Below are 13,266 nucleotides of genomic sequence, written 5' to 3'. Positions count from 1 at the left end.
TCATAGAACGGAAGGAAGGGTGGGAAATGTCTTTTATAATTCATCAAGACACAAATAGAGATATCTCGTTTGTTTTTTTAAGGCACCGGATCTACTGAGAAATAAATAAAAATTAAAAATATATATATAATCTAAAGGACAGCCTGGATATGTGGAACATCACGACTCAAAAAGCACCAAACCAGCAGAGTCCAGCAAACACATTGTAAAATGCCAAAGCATCCTTTCTTTGGCGTCACTTTGAAAGGTTGAGAATAGCTTTCCTTGCAGGTCTTGAAGAATAGGGACCCAGCAGCAGTCTGATCTGGAAGTCACAGTAGGGAGATGTAAGAATTCTTGGAATCCCTTCTCTCCCCAGCATCGTGAGAGTTCTGACTGCGTTTATGAGATCCATTTTTACAAATCACAGGAGCGTATGAACTGTGGATGATCAAGGAGAGTCTTCATTTCTGAAAGACAGATGCTTCTGTGGGCAAGATGAGGCTGCCCCAGAGCTGCAACAGTTTGAGCAGAAATTTCTTCCAAAGGGGAAAACATCTCCACTTTTTGTTTCAAAGTTTCACTTTTCTTTCCTGAAGTTCTTAAAACAGTAGTAATTATTGTTTTTCTAAGGGAATGTTGCTATTTTTGTCAGGATGGGCTTTGAACTGCTTTGACTTTTTCTCTAATCTTGCCGGCACAGTAAAGTTGTTGCTGAGTTAATGTAAAGGGCGAACATTTTGAATAAGACAGAAAAGCACAAAAGAAGACCTCCTTGAGATACTACCGAGACTACAGGCTTGTCTTTGTTAGTCAGATGTTGACAGTGCTCAGGAGCCACTCTAGCACTTAGGGTGGTGTCATATGGTAGCAAGACAGGTACTTGTTTCCAGTTGAAAGATACGAGTGACAGCATGTGATCAGATAAGAGGAAGGGACTCAGTTGAAAGGAGAGGGTTTCCATCACACTGGTTATTGTTGACCCCTCTTGGAGCTTTGCCTGAGTTCAGGGGGCCTGTGGACCTTTCTCAATTTATTATGTACCAGTGGACTGGGTAATCAGGAGAAAGCTGTCCATTAATCCAACCATAAGTCCAAATATAGTCAACATTTTCACACATTCGCCAACCTCAGTGGACAATGAAGTCTACAGGCAGCACTTAACATTTAAAAAGGGACATTAAAAAGCACTTAACATTTAATCAGATCAAATGATTAAAATGGCTTGAAAATCCCGTAAATTGTCCTTAAAGAACATTATTATACCATTGTGTGAGACCAAAATATGCCACCCCAAAATATGGATTGTTGAGCTGACGGTAATTAAGAAGAAACAGACGCAGAAAAGCTCTCTGCCTTTCCTCTATTTGCCTAAAAGCAGGACATAGATTTACAAAGGCAATAGGTATCCTGCACCCCATCACCCCACTTCTACCAGAGAGAACAAAGGTTAACCACTAAAGACAGCTTGGAACTCTTATAAACCTGGAGATGGTTCCAGAGCAATCTACACAAACAAGCTTTACTAACCAGCCTTTAATTTGCCTTCCCCCGAGTTGCCATCCCTAGAGATTTAAAGTCTTTTTCCTTTGTCTTGCCACTTCTTTAAAAATTTACTGTTCTTTGAGAAATATTCCCTGGGTATCTCCCATGTATATATAAAGTAATGCATATTAATAAACTTCTGTTTGTTTTTCTCTTGTTAATCTGTCTTATGTTACAGAGGTCTAGATAGGGTTCCCATCTAAGAACTTCTGAAAGTTGAAGAAAAAATTATTTTTCTTTCCCTACACCATTTTTCAACAAAAGCAGCGTAACTTGTTGTGTGTTTTCCTTCAGTTGGGTAGGAGATAAAGTAGTGAACTTTTATTTAAAGGACAACTTTTTATTTAAAAAAATCTTGTTTCCTTAAACATAAATTCACCAATATTATGAGATCTATCTGAGAACCAACACCAAAGAAACCAAGGGAAGAGAAGATTCACATGTCTCAGCTCAGCTCACCTAACATTCTTGCTCATTGTGTTAAAAGATGGGTAAATCATCCCTACTCTTTAAATGGTGTTCTCTCACTCTCTCTTGCTCTCTCTTGCTTTATCTGGCCTAACATATCATTGAATTCATATCAATTAAACACAGAACTTTACTTCACAATTCATGAACATGTCCTCTCCAACTCACCAAGAGCCTAAGAGAAAGCTAGAAATAAAAAGACCCAGAGCTTAAGCCTCAGGACAAATTGGCCTCTGGAAAGTGCCTTTGCATTTGGCTGCTGTCTTTTTAAATGTGTGCCCCAGATTCCAGCCCTAAATTATCACACTTTTCCCATTTATGATACCTCCTCCACCTTTAAGTGTTCTTTACACAATTCTTGGATGAAGCTTTTTGGTCCAAAGACCTTGAGAAAGAAGGAAATACAGATTTATGGGAAAGGGACCTGGAAAATCTCAAACAGACACATCTTTATTGCAACCGTCTGAGTCTGTGGGAGAGAGAACAGGGCCCAGAAGGATCAGCTCTGAATTTGCTCCAACTCTAGACTTCACTCCCTTCTTTCCAAGCTCCCCACTCGGGCCAACATTTTAATCTTTCAATCTCTCTCCCTCCCTCATCATCCCCTGTTTATTCACCTTTTCCATTCCCTCGTCTCATTTTCCCATTCTTTCTGATTGCTCCACTCTCTTGCACTCATATCCCCTTGCGTATCATCTTTCTGTTGGAGCCTGCGCTCATGGCCTCCTTCCAAGAGCAGCAGGTTTGAATCAGCTCCAGTTGAAAATGAAGGCAGGAGGTGGGGGTGGAGTGAGGCCAGGAGGGGAATAGCCACTTTCTGATGGCCAATGTACAGTAAGCACAGCCCTCCACCCTGCCTCCAGGCTGGTCCCTGCTGTCGCTGTCTCTCTGCCCGGACCCCCCTCCACACACAGGTATGTACAAGAGAAGACCTAATAATCCCCGCAGGGAAGAGGCCCCCATCCCCAATAAGGCAGCTGGTTTCCATTAGATGTTCCAAGCCCTGTAAATATTCTCTTTTCTCACTTATCTCTTATTATTTTTCCTTTCCCTGTCTCATGTTCCCGCCTCTGGATTCCCTCCTGGGAGGAGGCCTAAATTAAGACGGGAAGGCTTGCCAAGCTTTGCATTAACCATCCTGTTATGCCCCAGGCCCCCGGCTGAGCACAGCCCAGAAAATAGCTTCTTGTTTGTCCAGTTTGCTGCTCCCCACACCGAAGGCTGACATGCTCCCAGGAGGGAGGAAGGGTTGAGCTGAGCCTGAGCTGGAGGGTGTGGCCAGGACCATCTCACCTGAGTGCTCTGGGTTGTGTTCCTGGCTAAGCCTGTTGAGTCCTCTGTCAAGGTTGTCTTGTCCATAGCAGTGGATACTGTACAGTGTCTTGGGCACAGCTCTGGAGGGCAACACTCTGAGGTTCAGATCCCAGGTCTTTTGTTCACAGAGAATCTGACCTCAGGCAAGTTACACAACCTTTCTCATTTGTACAATTGTGCTGATAACACCCACCTCAAAGGACGGTTAAGAGGATGAAAATGAGGTAACTAATGGGAAAACATTTAGCTCAAGGTCTGCAGGTAGCAGATGTTGGTGCTCTCCTCTTGCCCCTCCCTGTAGGATTTACTGTTGGAAAACCTGCCCTCCTCCTCCACCAGCCTCCCACACCTTGCAAACAGTTAACTGAGCAATTACAGAATTTAATTAACTGAGCAACTACAGACTCCGAATACCCAAAGGCCTGACTTGGGGAGCATACAAATGTTTACTTTTTGTTCTCTCTCCTCCAGCCTATTTTAAGATAAAGAAAGAGGCAGAGAAAGAGTGAATATAAAATCCCTAAATTAGAACAATGTTTACAATTTTTAGTACTTCCTATAAACTAGGCAGCAAGAAGCTATGTCATTGTTGAGCCAGTGACCCCAGAGCAGAAGTTCCTCCAGGGGTGAGGGAGAGGGAGGAACTTAAGCACCTCATCCTAAACTGAGGTAATTGAGAATACAGCCACTGGGGTCAGACTCTCTCTGGACCTGGACTCAAGCTCCAACTCTTCCTAGCTGCTGGGCTCAAACAAGTTACTGACCTCACTGTGCTTCTTTTCCTCATCACAAATGAGGCTAACAATAGTACTGTCAGAGGCATTTGAACCAGAGAAACTCCATCTTGAAGAGGAGCTGGGTAAAATGAGGCTGAGACCTACTGGGCTGCATTCCCAGACAGTTAAGGCATTCCATGTCACAGGATGAGATAGGAGGTCGGCACAAGATACAGGTCATAAAGATCTTGCTGATAAAACAGCTTGCAGTAAAGAAGCCTGCCAAAACCCACCAAAACCAAGATGGCGATGAGAGTGACCTCTGGTCGTCCTCACTGCTACGCTCCCATCAGAGCCATGACAGTTTACAAATGCCAAGGCGTCATCAAGAAGTTATGGGGAGGCATGAATAATCATCCCTTGTTTAGCATACAATCAAGAAATAACTATAAAAATGGGCAACCAGCAGGCTTCAGGTCTGCTCTGTCTATGGAGTAGCCATTCCTTTACTTCCCTAATAAACTTGCTTTCACTTTACTGTATGTACTCGCTCCGAATTGTTTCTTGAGCGAGATCCAAGTACCCTCTCTTGGGGTCTGAATCGGGACCCCTTTCTGGTAACAGTACTACTGACTTTATAGGGTTGCTACAAAGACTGAATGAGCTAATATAGTTCACCAACCTTTGAATAGTGCCTGACAGAGTAAGTATGCAGCACATGTTAGTCATCCTTCCCATTCGGTCAATCAGTCCTAGTTTTGTATAGCCTTGCTCCTTCATCATGGCCATTCCCAAACTGACCCATATGCATGGACAATAATACAGCTGGGATTTGCTCCTCCCACGCTGCACGCTCCTCGGAAGAATTCTAGCCACTTTGGTGGCTCTGCAGAAATTCCAATCCTCACCGTGGAACAAACTCTGGAACCTCCTTGGTTCATCATGAGGGATGACCCTTTGGGAGGCCATGAAATGTGCGTAGGAGGGATGTCTTTCCTGTGCCCCAGACACCCACAACCCATCATCCTCATGGCCTTGCTGAGACCAGAGCCTTCGTCTGGGAGTGCAGCCCATGACAAGCAACAGACATCACCAGCACAAACAGAGCCCAAAATCTTCAGACTGTTTCAGGGAAACCGTGGTGCTTGTCTGCCCTCTCTGCCTGTCTGTTGGGCTGAGGGTGAATGGAGGTACTGCCCTCCCAACACAGAGGCAGGTATAGCACAGAATCCAAGATCTTGAGTCCCCAGAATTGAATCCCCTGTCCTCTGTACATGAGCCAATCTAGACTAATGGCACTTCTATAAAATGACTGTTTTCTGTATTTCTTGTTAATTTCTTTGCCATATAAATCAGCCTTGTCATACACTGTGGAGTCAGCTAGACCTGGTTCTGTCACTTCCTCAGTGACTGACATTGGTCAAGTTTTTTTAACCTCTCTGAACCTCCATTCATTAACCTGTAAAATGGGGCTAACAAGCTTACAGCTTTAAAGATATATCTCATCTTCCTCAATAGACTTTAGCCGTGGATATTCACTTTTATGACTACTTATTCTGCCATTTTACTACAATTTGATTCCACTTCCTTTTATTCTATCCTTAGTGCAGTCAGAAAACAGCTGGTCACCATCATTCCTATATGTAACTACCTTCCAGAGACCTGGAAACAGTTAATAAATCATTCTTCAGCCTCTGAACTTTAGGCTAAATAATGTCAATTTCTTTAATCTTCCTCTCAAGAGCCTATCTGAAAATCTTGAGTAATTTTATTTTTGTCTTCCGGTCACTCTAAAAATTAACACATCAGATTTTAGTGCCTAAACATGAATGTATTATTGTAAAAGGGCCTGATAAAAATTTGAACCGTTTAATTCATCTGATTCATCCTCAGCTTCGGGTGCCCACTAGTATCCTCCCTATCTTTTATTTTTGCATATAAATGTTGGATCATTCAAACATGAAATAGAGAAGAAAGGCCAGTGTTTATTCCTTTAAGAAGGCAGCCTTGCAACTTGTTAAACTTTATCCCATTTGCTGGGGTAAGGGAAAAAAAACAAAAAAAAAAGAGACAGAGAGCTACCAAAAGGGACTCTGAAGGAAATCGTTAGAGTAAGGAGAAAAGCTCTTAAGAGACGCTTTTTGCCCTCTGAACTTTTCTTGCTCAATTCTGTTCTCCCATCGTGACAGTGCAGCTAATATAAGTCTGTGCTCCACTGGGCCCCTGCTGAGCCAGGCTGGGGTAGGACAGGAAATCACCACTCAGAAAATAAATGACCTGTCCCAGAGTCTTTTGTTAATGAGTCCAGGGCATAATAAATCAAGGTGACCCAGTCTCAAGAAACACAAGCCTGTTTAAAAACAAAAAAAACCAAATGCCGAAGCCCCAGAGGTGAAGAGGAGGAGAAGGGAGAGAGGGGACCGCAGGGAGTCTTTATAAATCACACCCAAACGAAACTAGTGCAGATGTTTTCCAGTTTCAGGCCCACTCAAGAGGCAGAGAATAGAGGCATGTGGACGTGAATGGAAACAGCTATCTGTTTTGAGGGAAGACAGGAGACGGCCAGCTCAGCTCAGTGGATGGGGCCCCTCCTCTCACTCAGTGTCTCAGGCATTTAGTGGCACCGTCTGCAAGCTCCTTTTTAATGTTCTTCAGGCTGTCACGGTCCACTCTGCTTTTTCACCTCTCCGGGGTCTCCCTGTAATCAGCATGGCAGGAGTGTCTGAAGGGTGAATGCCTAAATCCTCTTGGTGGAGAGAACCAAGAGCCTCTTGTCAAATGTGGGTCCCAGCTTTCTACAGTAGCAGGCCCCTGTAAAAAGAAAGGGGTGGGCAGGTAAATCATGGGAGGGTCTTCACTTATCAAGTAAATTGGAAGCTCTCTGAGGGTGATATCTAACAAGAGAATAGAAAACAAAAATGTCAGGCTGGAAATAAATATTCCATTACATGGTAGAGAAATAAGGGGCTGTAGATCTAGGGTGAGGTATAATATGAGACTCAGTTACTTGCAGAGGGCTTCATGGGGAACCAAAATATCCTAGTGAAATGGGTGTCACTGGCTCTGTTTTACAAATGAAGAAACTGAGGCAAAAAGACGGAATAACAATATAGGCCTTTCTAATGCACTTTACAGTTTGTAAAGGGTTTTCACAAACATTATTTCATTTGGACACTGCCCGGATAGTAGGCTATTCTTCTTTTGTTATAGATGAGGAAATCTGGGATAAGAAAGACTTTTAAAACTTACAGAGCGAGACTCCGTCTCAAAAAACAAACAAACAAACAAAAAACTTCTCCAGGTTACACAGCCAACATGTGCAGGAATTCGGGCCCACACCCAGCTCTTAATTCTAAAACTGTTGTTTTTTCTGTTCAACCACAGCTATTTAATATTTGCCAGGGTTCTAAAATGGGCTATATAGGCTGATAGAAAAGGATGCTGAAAAGGAGGATAAACTTTAGCAAAGGTCTATTATTGCCTAGTATTTTGTTTTTGTGGTGGTGGTGGCGATTTGTTTGTTTGTTTGTTTTTTAGTCTTCTTTACCATGCTTTAATGTTTAATGTTTAGTAGCAGCTGGTAGGTAGATGAGTGGACAAGAGGAAACTGTAGCCAAAGATTTTGTTACCATTGTTCCATGATGTAAAAACCCATCATTCAGTTATTTCCTTCCTTCCTTAAAAGCACGGCCTCCTCTGCTCATTCTCTTTTATTAGCCATCATTTTTAAAGAAGTAGCAACACAACACAGCTTTTTAAAAAATTATTTCCTATGCTGAATTCAACCCCATCATATACCACCACAAGTATAATATATATAACTATTATATTTTTCAAAATTCTTTCATGTCCGTTACCTTCTCTGAACCTCTTAATCAGGATTGTAATTTACCTTGAAGAAACTGAGACCGGGGTGACTTGCCCATGATTTCGCCACAAGTTAGAAAGTAGATCCGTCCTCCTTGCCTGGACTGCCTCCAAAACAACACAAGGCGGGAGACACGGTCTTCCATGTTGGTTTTCTTCATATTACCCTAGTTCTGCAGTAAGACAGATATCACCTTCTCCCACCAGGACTCTCCATGAACTACTTATGTCAGCTCTTCTTCCTTTTGAAATAAAATAATGAGCATTAGTCTCGAATCTAAATAGGAGTCCAAGCATTTGCCCATCCACACAATGTCCTCAACCACAATAGGAAGAGGCCACAGCAGGCTGTCTAAAATAAACCAGCATAAACCCATAGCTTTTAATTGCCCAGAACCTAGATCTGTAGAACGGCAGACACACCCATGAAAATTACGACTGTTCCAAGTATTTTAAGTCAAATAGTAGCCTTCTACCAAGCCAGACCGTGGCTTTAGGTTTCCCTTCCTTGTTTTTTGTTTGTTTTTTGGTTTTCGGTTTTGGTTTTTACTTTGTTTTCTGTTTTGGTTCTGCTCTGTGAGTCCAAATCTTTCATATTCAGATGTTGACTCTCAGCTGGGTGCCCAGAAGCAAGACTCCCAGTATGTGAGCATTCCAGTGAATTCTGCCATGTCAATCTTCTATTATGAAAGTCAGTCATTCATTCCACAAATATTCTCAAATTCCTACTATGTACCAGTGACTGTATTAAGTACTGAAGAAGACTGAAACTTATGTTTTATACTATCCTTGCCATTAACTAGCAGAGAGACCTTAGGCAAGACCTTCCCTGTTTATGGACATTCCTGCCTCTGTAAAATGAAAGTATGGCTTATTTGGTCTCCAGGTCCTTTCTAACCCTGCTGCTCTACAGTTCATGGGAATCTGTGTTGATGAAGTAGGCTTGGGTACAGCACCTAAAAAGAAGAATGTCCTTTTGATATACTAGTGCAAATAACTGGCAAAGGAGGAGGTAGAAATGGAGATTATATTTTCCAAAGAAATCAGATTGCAGATTTTAAGTGTGGCTACTGAGTTTTTAAATTCCATTTTATAGGTCACCAAAAAATTCTCAAATACAAGTATGTGTGTCAGCTCATTCATAATATTTTTCACTCTTTTGTTTTAACTAACATTGTTTGTATATACATTCTGTGTATCAAAAAAATGCAGTCTCCTCTTTTTTATTTCTTCTATTTTTTTTAGACAGAGTCTCACTCTACCACCCAGGCTGCAGTGCTGCGGTACAATCACTGCTTGCTTACTGCAGCGTCAACCTCCTGGGCTCAAGGGATCCTCCCATCTCACCCTCCTGTTTAGCTGAGACTACAGGTACGTACCACCACATTCGAGTAATTTTTTTTTTTTTTTTTGGAGACACAGAGTCTCACTATGTTGCCCAGGCCAGTCTTGAACTCCTGGGCTCAAGCCATCCTCCCACCTCAGCCTTCCAAAGTGCTGAGATTATAGGCATGAGCCACAGCACCCAGCCTTTTATTTATTTATTTATTTATTTATTTATTTATTTTTGATAACTTAATAATAAAATAATTTTTTCACTAACTTCCATAAGGTTGTTTATATTTTCATTTCTTTCATTATTATTGGGTTGATCTGTTTTCTATGTGTTGAGTAATTTTCTGTATTTCCCCTCTTTGAAGAGTTTATTCATGTCTCTTGACCTCATGTTTAGTAATGTTTGAAAAACATGTTAAGTTTTATGTAGACCAAATTCTTAAGCACTGCTGATATTAGGGATCCCCAAATATGAATACATTCATCATGAGGGTGGTGGGGAGTTTTGTTTTTGTTCATTGAAGTATTCGAAGCACTTAAAATAATGGCAGGTACACAGTAAAGGAGGTGCTCAATACATGATTATTAATATGTTACTACATTGTCATTAATATTTGTGAGATACCCACAACATGTTGAGACAAATATGAGCACTTCAAATTTGCATTGGATAGTGAGAAGAAAATAAGGTCAAAACAGCAAGGGAAAAGAAGTTGTTTCTCACTTTAGAATTTTAAAATATCTACACAAGGTGAAGAAGGCAACGTAAGAAGCTGCTAAGGAGTCCCTTGAAGTAATGGCTGGACACTGCCAAAACAAGACACAGGTATTGGACTGTGCTGTGCATACAAATATGTCAGACTAACTGCAGTATTATCACAAGACGAATTTAATTCAAGAAACAAACATTTTCGGCCAGGCGCAGTGGCTCACGCCTGTAATCCCAGCACTTTGGGAGGCCAAGACGGGAGGATCACAAGGTCAGGAGATCGAGACCATCCTGGCTAACATGGTGAAACCACGTCTCTACTAAAAATACAAAAAAAATTAGCCAGGTGTGGTGGCAGGAGCCTGCAGTCCCAGCTACTCGAGGTTGAGGCAGAAGAATGGCAGGAACCTGGGAGGCGGAGCTTACTACTATATGCAGGGACTGAGCTAGCCACAATATACATATTAGTGTATACAACACAGTCCCCACCCTGGGCAACATGGCGAAACCCCAACTCCACAAAAAAATACAAAAATAAGCCAGGAGTGAGTGGCGGGTGTCGCAGGCCTGTAGTCCCAGCTACGTGTGGTCTGAGGCTGAGGGATCGCTTGAGCCCGGGAAGTCAAGGATGCAGTGAGATAGGATCACACCACTGCACTCCAGCCCGGGTAACAAAGTGAGACGCTGTTTCAAAACAAAAAGCAAATGAACAAACAAAAAACAGTCCCCATGTATCCGTACGATGGAAAAGCACCCATCAAGGAAAAAGACTGAACTACTGATACACACGACAACATGGATAAACTTCAAAAACTTCATGCTAAGTGAAAAGTCAGATAGCAAAAAAAATACATAGTGTATGATTCCACTTACATGAAATGTCCAGACAAATCTTTAGAAAAGAATCTACAGACTTATATGAAATGTTCAGACAAATTTATAGTAGATCAGTGGTTGCCCAGGGCTGGGAGTGGGAATGGGGTGACTGCAAATGAGTGTGAGGGATCTCTTTTGACAGATGAATTATTTTAACACTAGATTGTGGTAATGGTTGCACAACTCTGTAAATTTACTGCAACACCATTGAATTGTACACTTAAAATGAGTGGATTTTATGGTATGTAAATTATACCTCAATAAAACTGTTTAATTAAAAAAAAAGAAAAGAAAAGAGTGACAAACATGATATGTGCACTCTCAAAGCAAAGCAAAGTCCCCAGAGCAGATGGACAAATAGAATACTGTCTGTTAAGGGCTGCCATTGGGATGAGCCCAGGGGCCAACAGGAGCACTGGGACACCTAACCCAATCTAGGGACTTAGGGGAAGTTTCCCAAACAAGATGGTATTCCAGGCAGAATAAATGGGAAGTGAGAGAGCAGGAAAGGCACCACAGTAAGTCAGTGACAACAGTATTCACGTCCTGGGAGGTGATGCTGAAGCCAATGGCCACCTTGATTTGAGTTTACCAGGTTTCAGAAGAAGTTAAACACTGAAAATACTTTGTATATTAATTATAACTACCATTTATGAAGCACCTTGCCATGAGTCAAGAACTTTACATTCAGTAACAACAATCCCGCAAGACAGGATTACAAATGAAGAAATTAAGGCAAAGAGAGGCTATGTATGAAATACATACTTAGTATGAAATAACAGAGCTGGCATTCACACACAGGCCTGAGTCTGAAACCTATGCTTTTCCCATCCCATCGTCTGCTTTTACCACCACACAGACACGTAACTATTATGGGATATGAAATTAATTAGTTAATGGCCTCTGCTGAGAAGAATGTAGGTTTTGCTGATGTACTCTAAAGAATTCGTAGAATCCATCCGCAAAGAGTTTTGCAAATGCAGTTTGACAGGGTCTCAGAACCATGGCCTTTGTAATTTATCTCTGTCCCTAGCATGCTGCTCTGTATACAGCAAGCAGGCATTTGAAATGTGCCATCCTTAGCTTAGGATGTGCGAGTAAAATTCAGTATTCTTGATTCGAGATAAATTAAAGGACATTTAACTTCTAACTCTTCTTCCTGAAGAGTTAGCAAATTCTGGAAGGACACAGAAGTCCAGTCTAGCACAAAGATCTAATAAAAAAATCCTCGTTAAATGCCTTTCAATAATCATTTTAAATGATCACACAAAGTGCTTAAGATGATATGATCAAAACAAACATTATGTCTTTAAAACTGTATTGTTTCTCTTTGAGATTTTTTGAGAATTGCTCCTTCCCCTCATCTTTGGCCCAAGTGGCCCAAGTGTATCTACCCTTTATGGGAAAATTGTGAGTCTGCCTGGGTGAGGCAAAGACATACATTCCTCTCTTGAAAGAACAGACTTGCATTCCTATGAGTAAAATAAATTAGGCCCAGTTTCTCTGTCCATTAATTATGTGGAATAAACAACCTTCTCCTGTTCAGAGAGAAGCACAGGAGACCAGCACAAATTTCCTCCACAGGCTCAGGGGAAAGATCACTTGATCATTCAGGAGAACGCCTGTGGTCTGGGAGGACTCAGAGAATTGGAACAGGCCGGGCTCTGCTGCCAGATGTTTCTAAGAAATCCAGTAATGAAGACAATCCCATGATATGATCCACAGAAGATTGCTGCTTTGCGGGGACAGGGGGCTAGAATTGCAGAAGAGCAACAGAGTGAGAAGGAATTTGCATCCAGCTCTGACCCTGGGGAATATCCCAATCTTCAACCCTGAAGACAGCATATGGAGTCTAGGAAGCATATGGGGCCAGGTACTTACATTACTTTAGAGTCTCTGAATATGCCAGGAACTTCAGGGGCTCAGGGGGGAGGATGCGGGGGCAGTAGAAATAAAGCAATCCATGGCCTCTGATGGTCTATAGCTAAATTGAATCTGCTGGGATTTGCAAGAGAATAGAATATTATCATCAAGAATCTAAAAGACAACAGGAAAAATACGGCAAATGAGACAGAGAGTTGAAAATGTGTTTGTGGTTTTTGCCTTTACACATTTGCGACTGATACTGCTATTCATTATTTCATTGTCCCCATCTCCTAAGACATCCTCAATTTTATTATGGGCTGTAGCAATACAGCCGGTGAAAACATTCGCTTCCCAGATGACTTTGCACAGTAGAGAGGTCACATGATCCACTTCTGGCCAATGAGAGGTAAGCAAAATTCGCTAAGACAGGATTTATTATAGAAAACCCACAGGGCTTTGGCCTTTGCTCTTTGCCCTTAACTTCTCTTCCTGATTGGAGTGTGGCCAGAATAGCCGCCATCTTTGGAACATGAGAAGGGACATTGAATGCTAGTCTGGCAAGCCAAAATATGAAAGCAATCTAGATCCTTG

The 13,266-nt window shown here is 41.9% G+C and overlaps 1 long non-coding RNA gene across 1 annotated transcript; it reads right to left on the bottom strand.

Moving 5' to 3' along the window:
• On the bottom strand, positions 1 to 8,326 carry LOC134760989 (uncharacterized). Its single transcript, XR_010139140.1, has 2 exons — positions 7,915 to 8,326; positions 1 to 6,833 (listed from the first exon to the last, which is right to left on the bottom strand). It is a non-coding gene; the product is annotated as an uncharacterized LOC134760989 (long non-coding RNA).
• Between the last annotated feature and the right edge of the window lie 4,940 nt (positions 8,327 to 13,266).

Source organism: Pongo abelii, chromosome 2 (genome assembly GCF_028885655.2).
Source record: "Pongo abelii isolate AG06213 chromosome 2, NHGRI_mPonAbe1-v2.0_pri, whole genome shotgun sequence".
Lineage (NCBI taxonomy): Eukaryota > Metazoa > Chordata > Mammalia > Primates > Hominidae > Pongo > Pongo abelii.
Note: the sequence above shows the minus strand (reverse complement) of the source record. Positions and strands in the feature narration are given on the sequence as shown.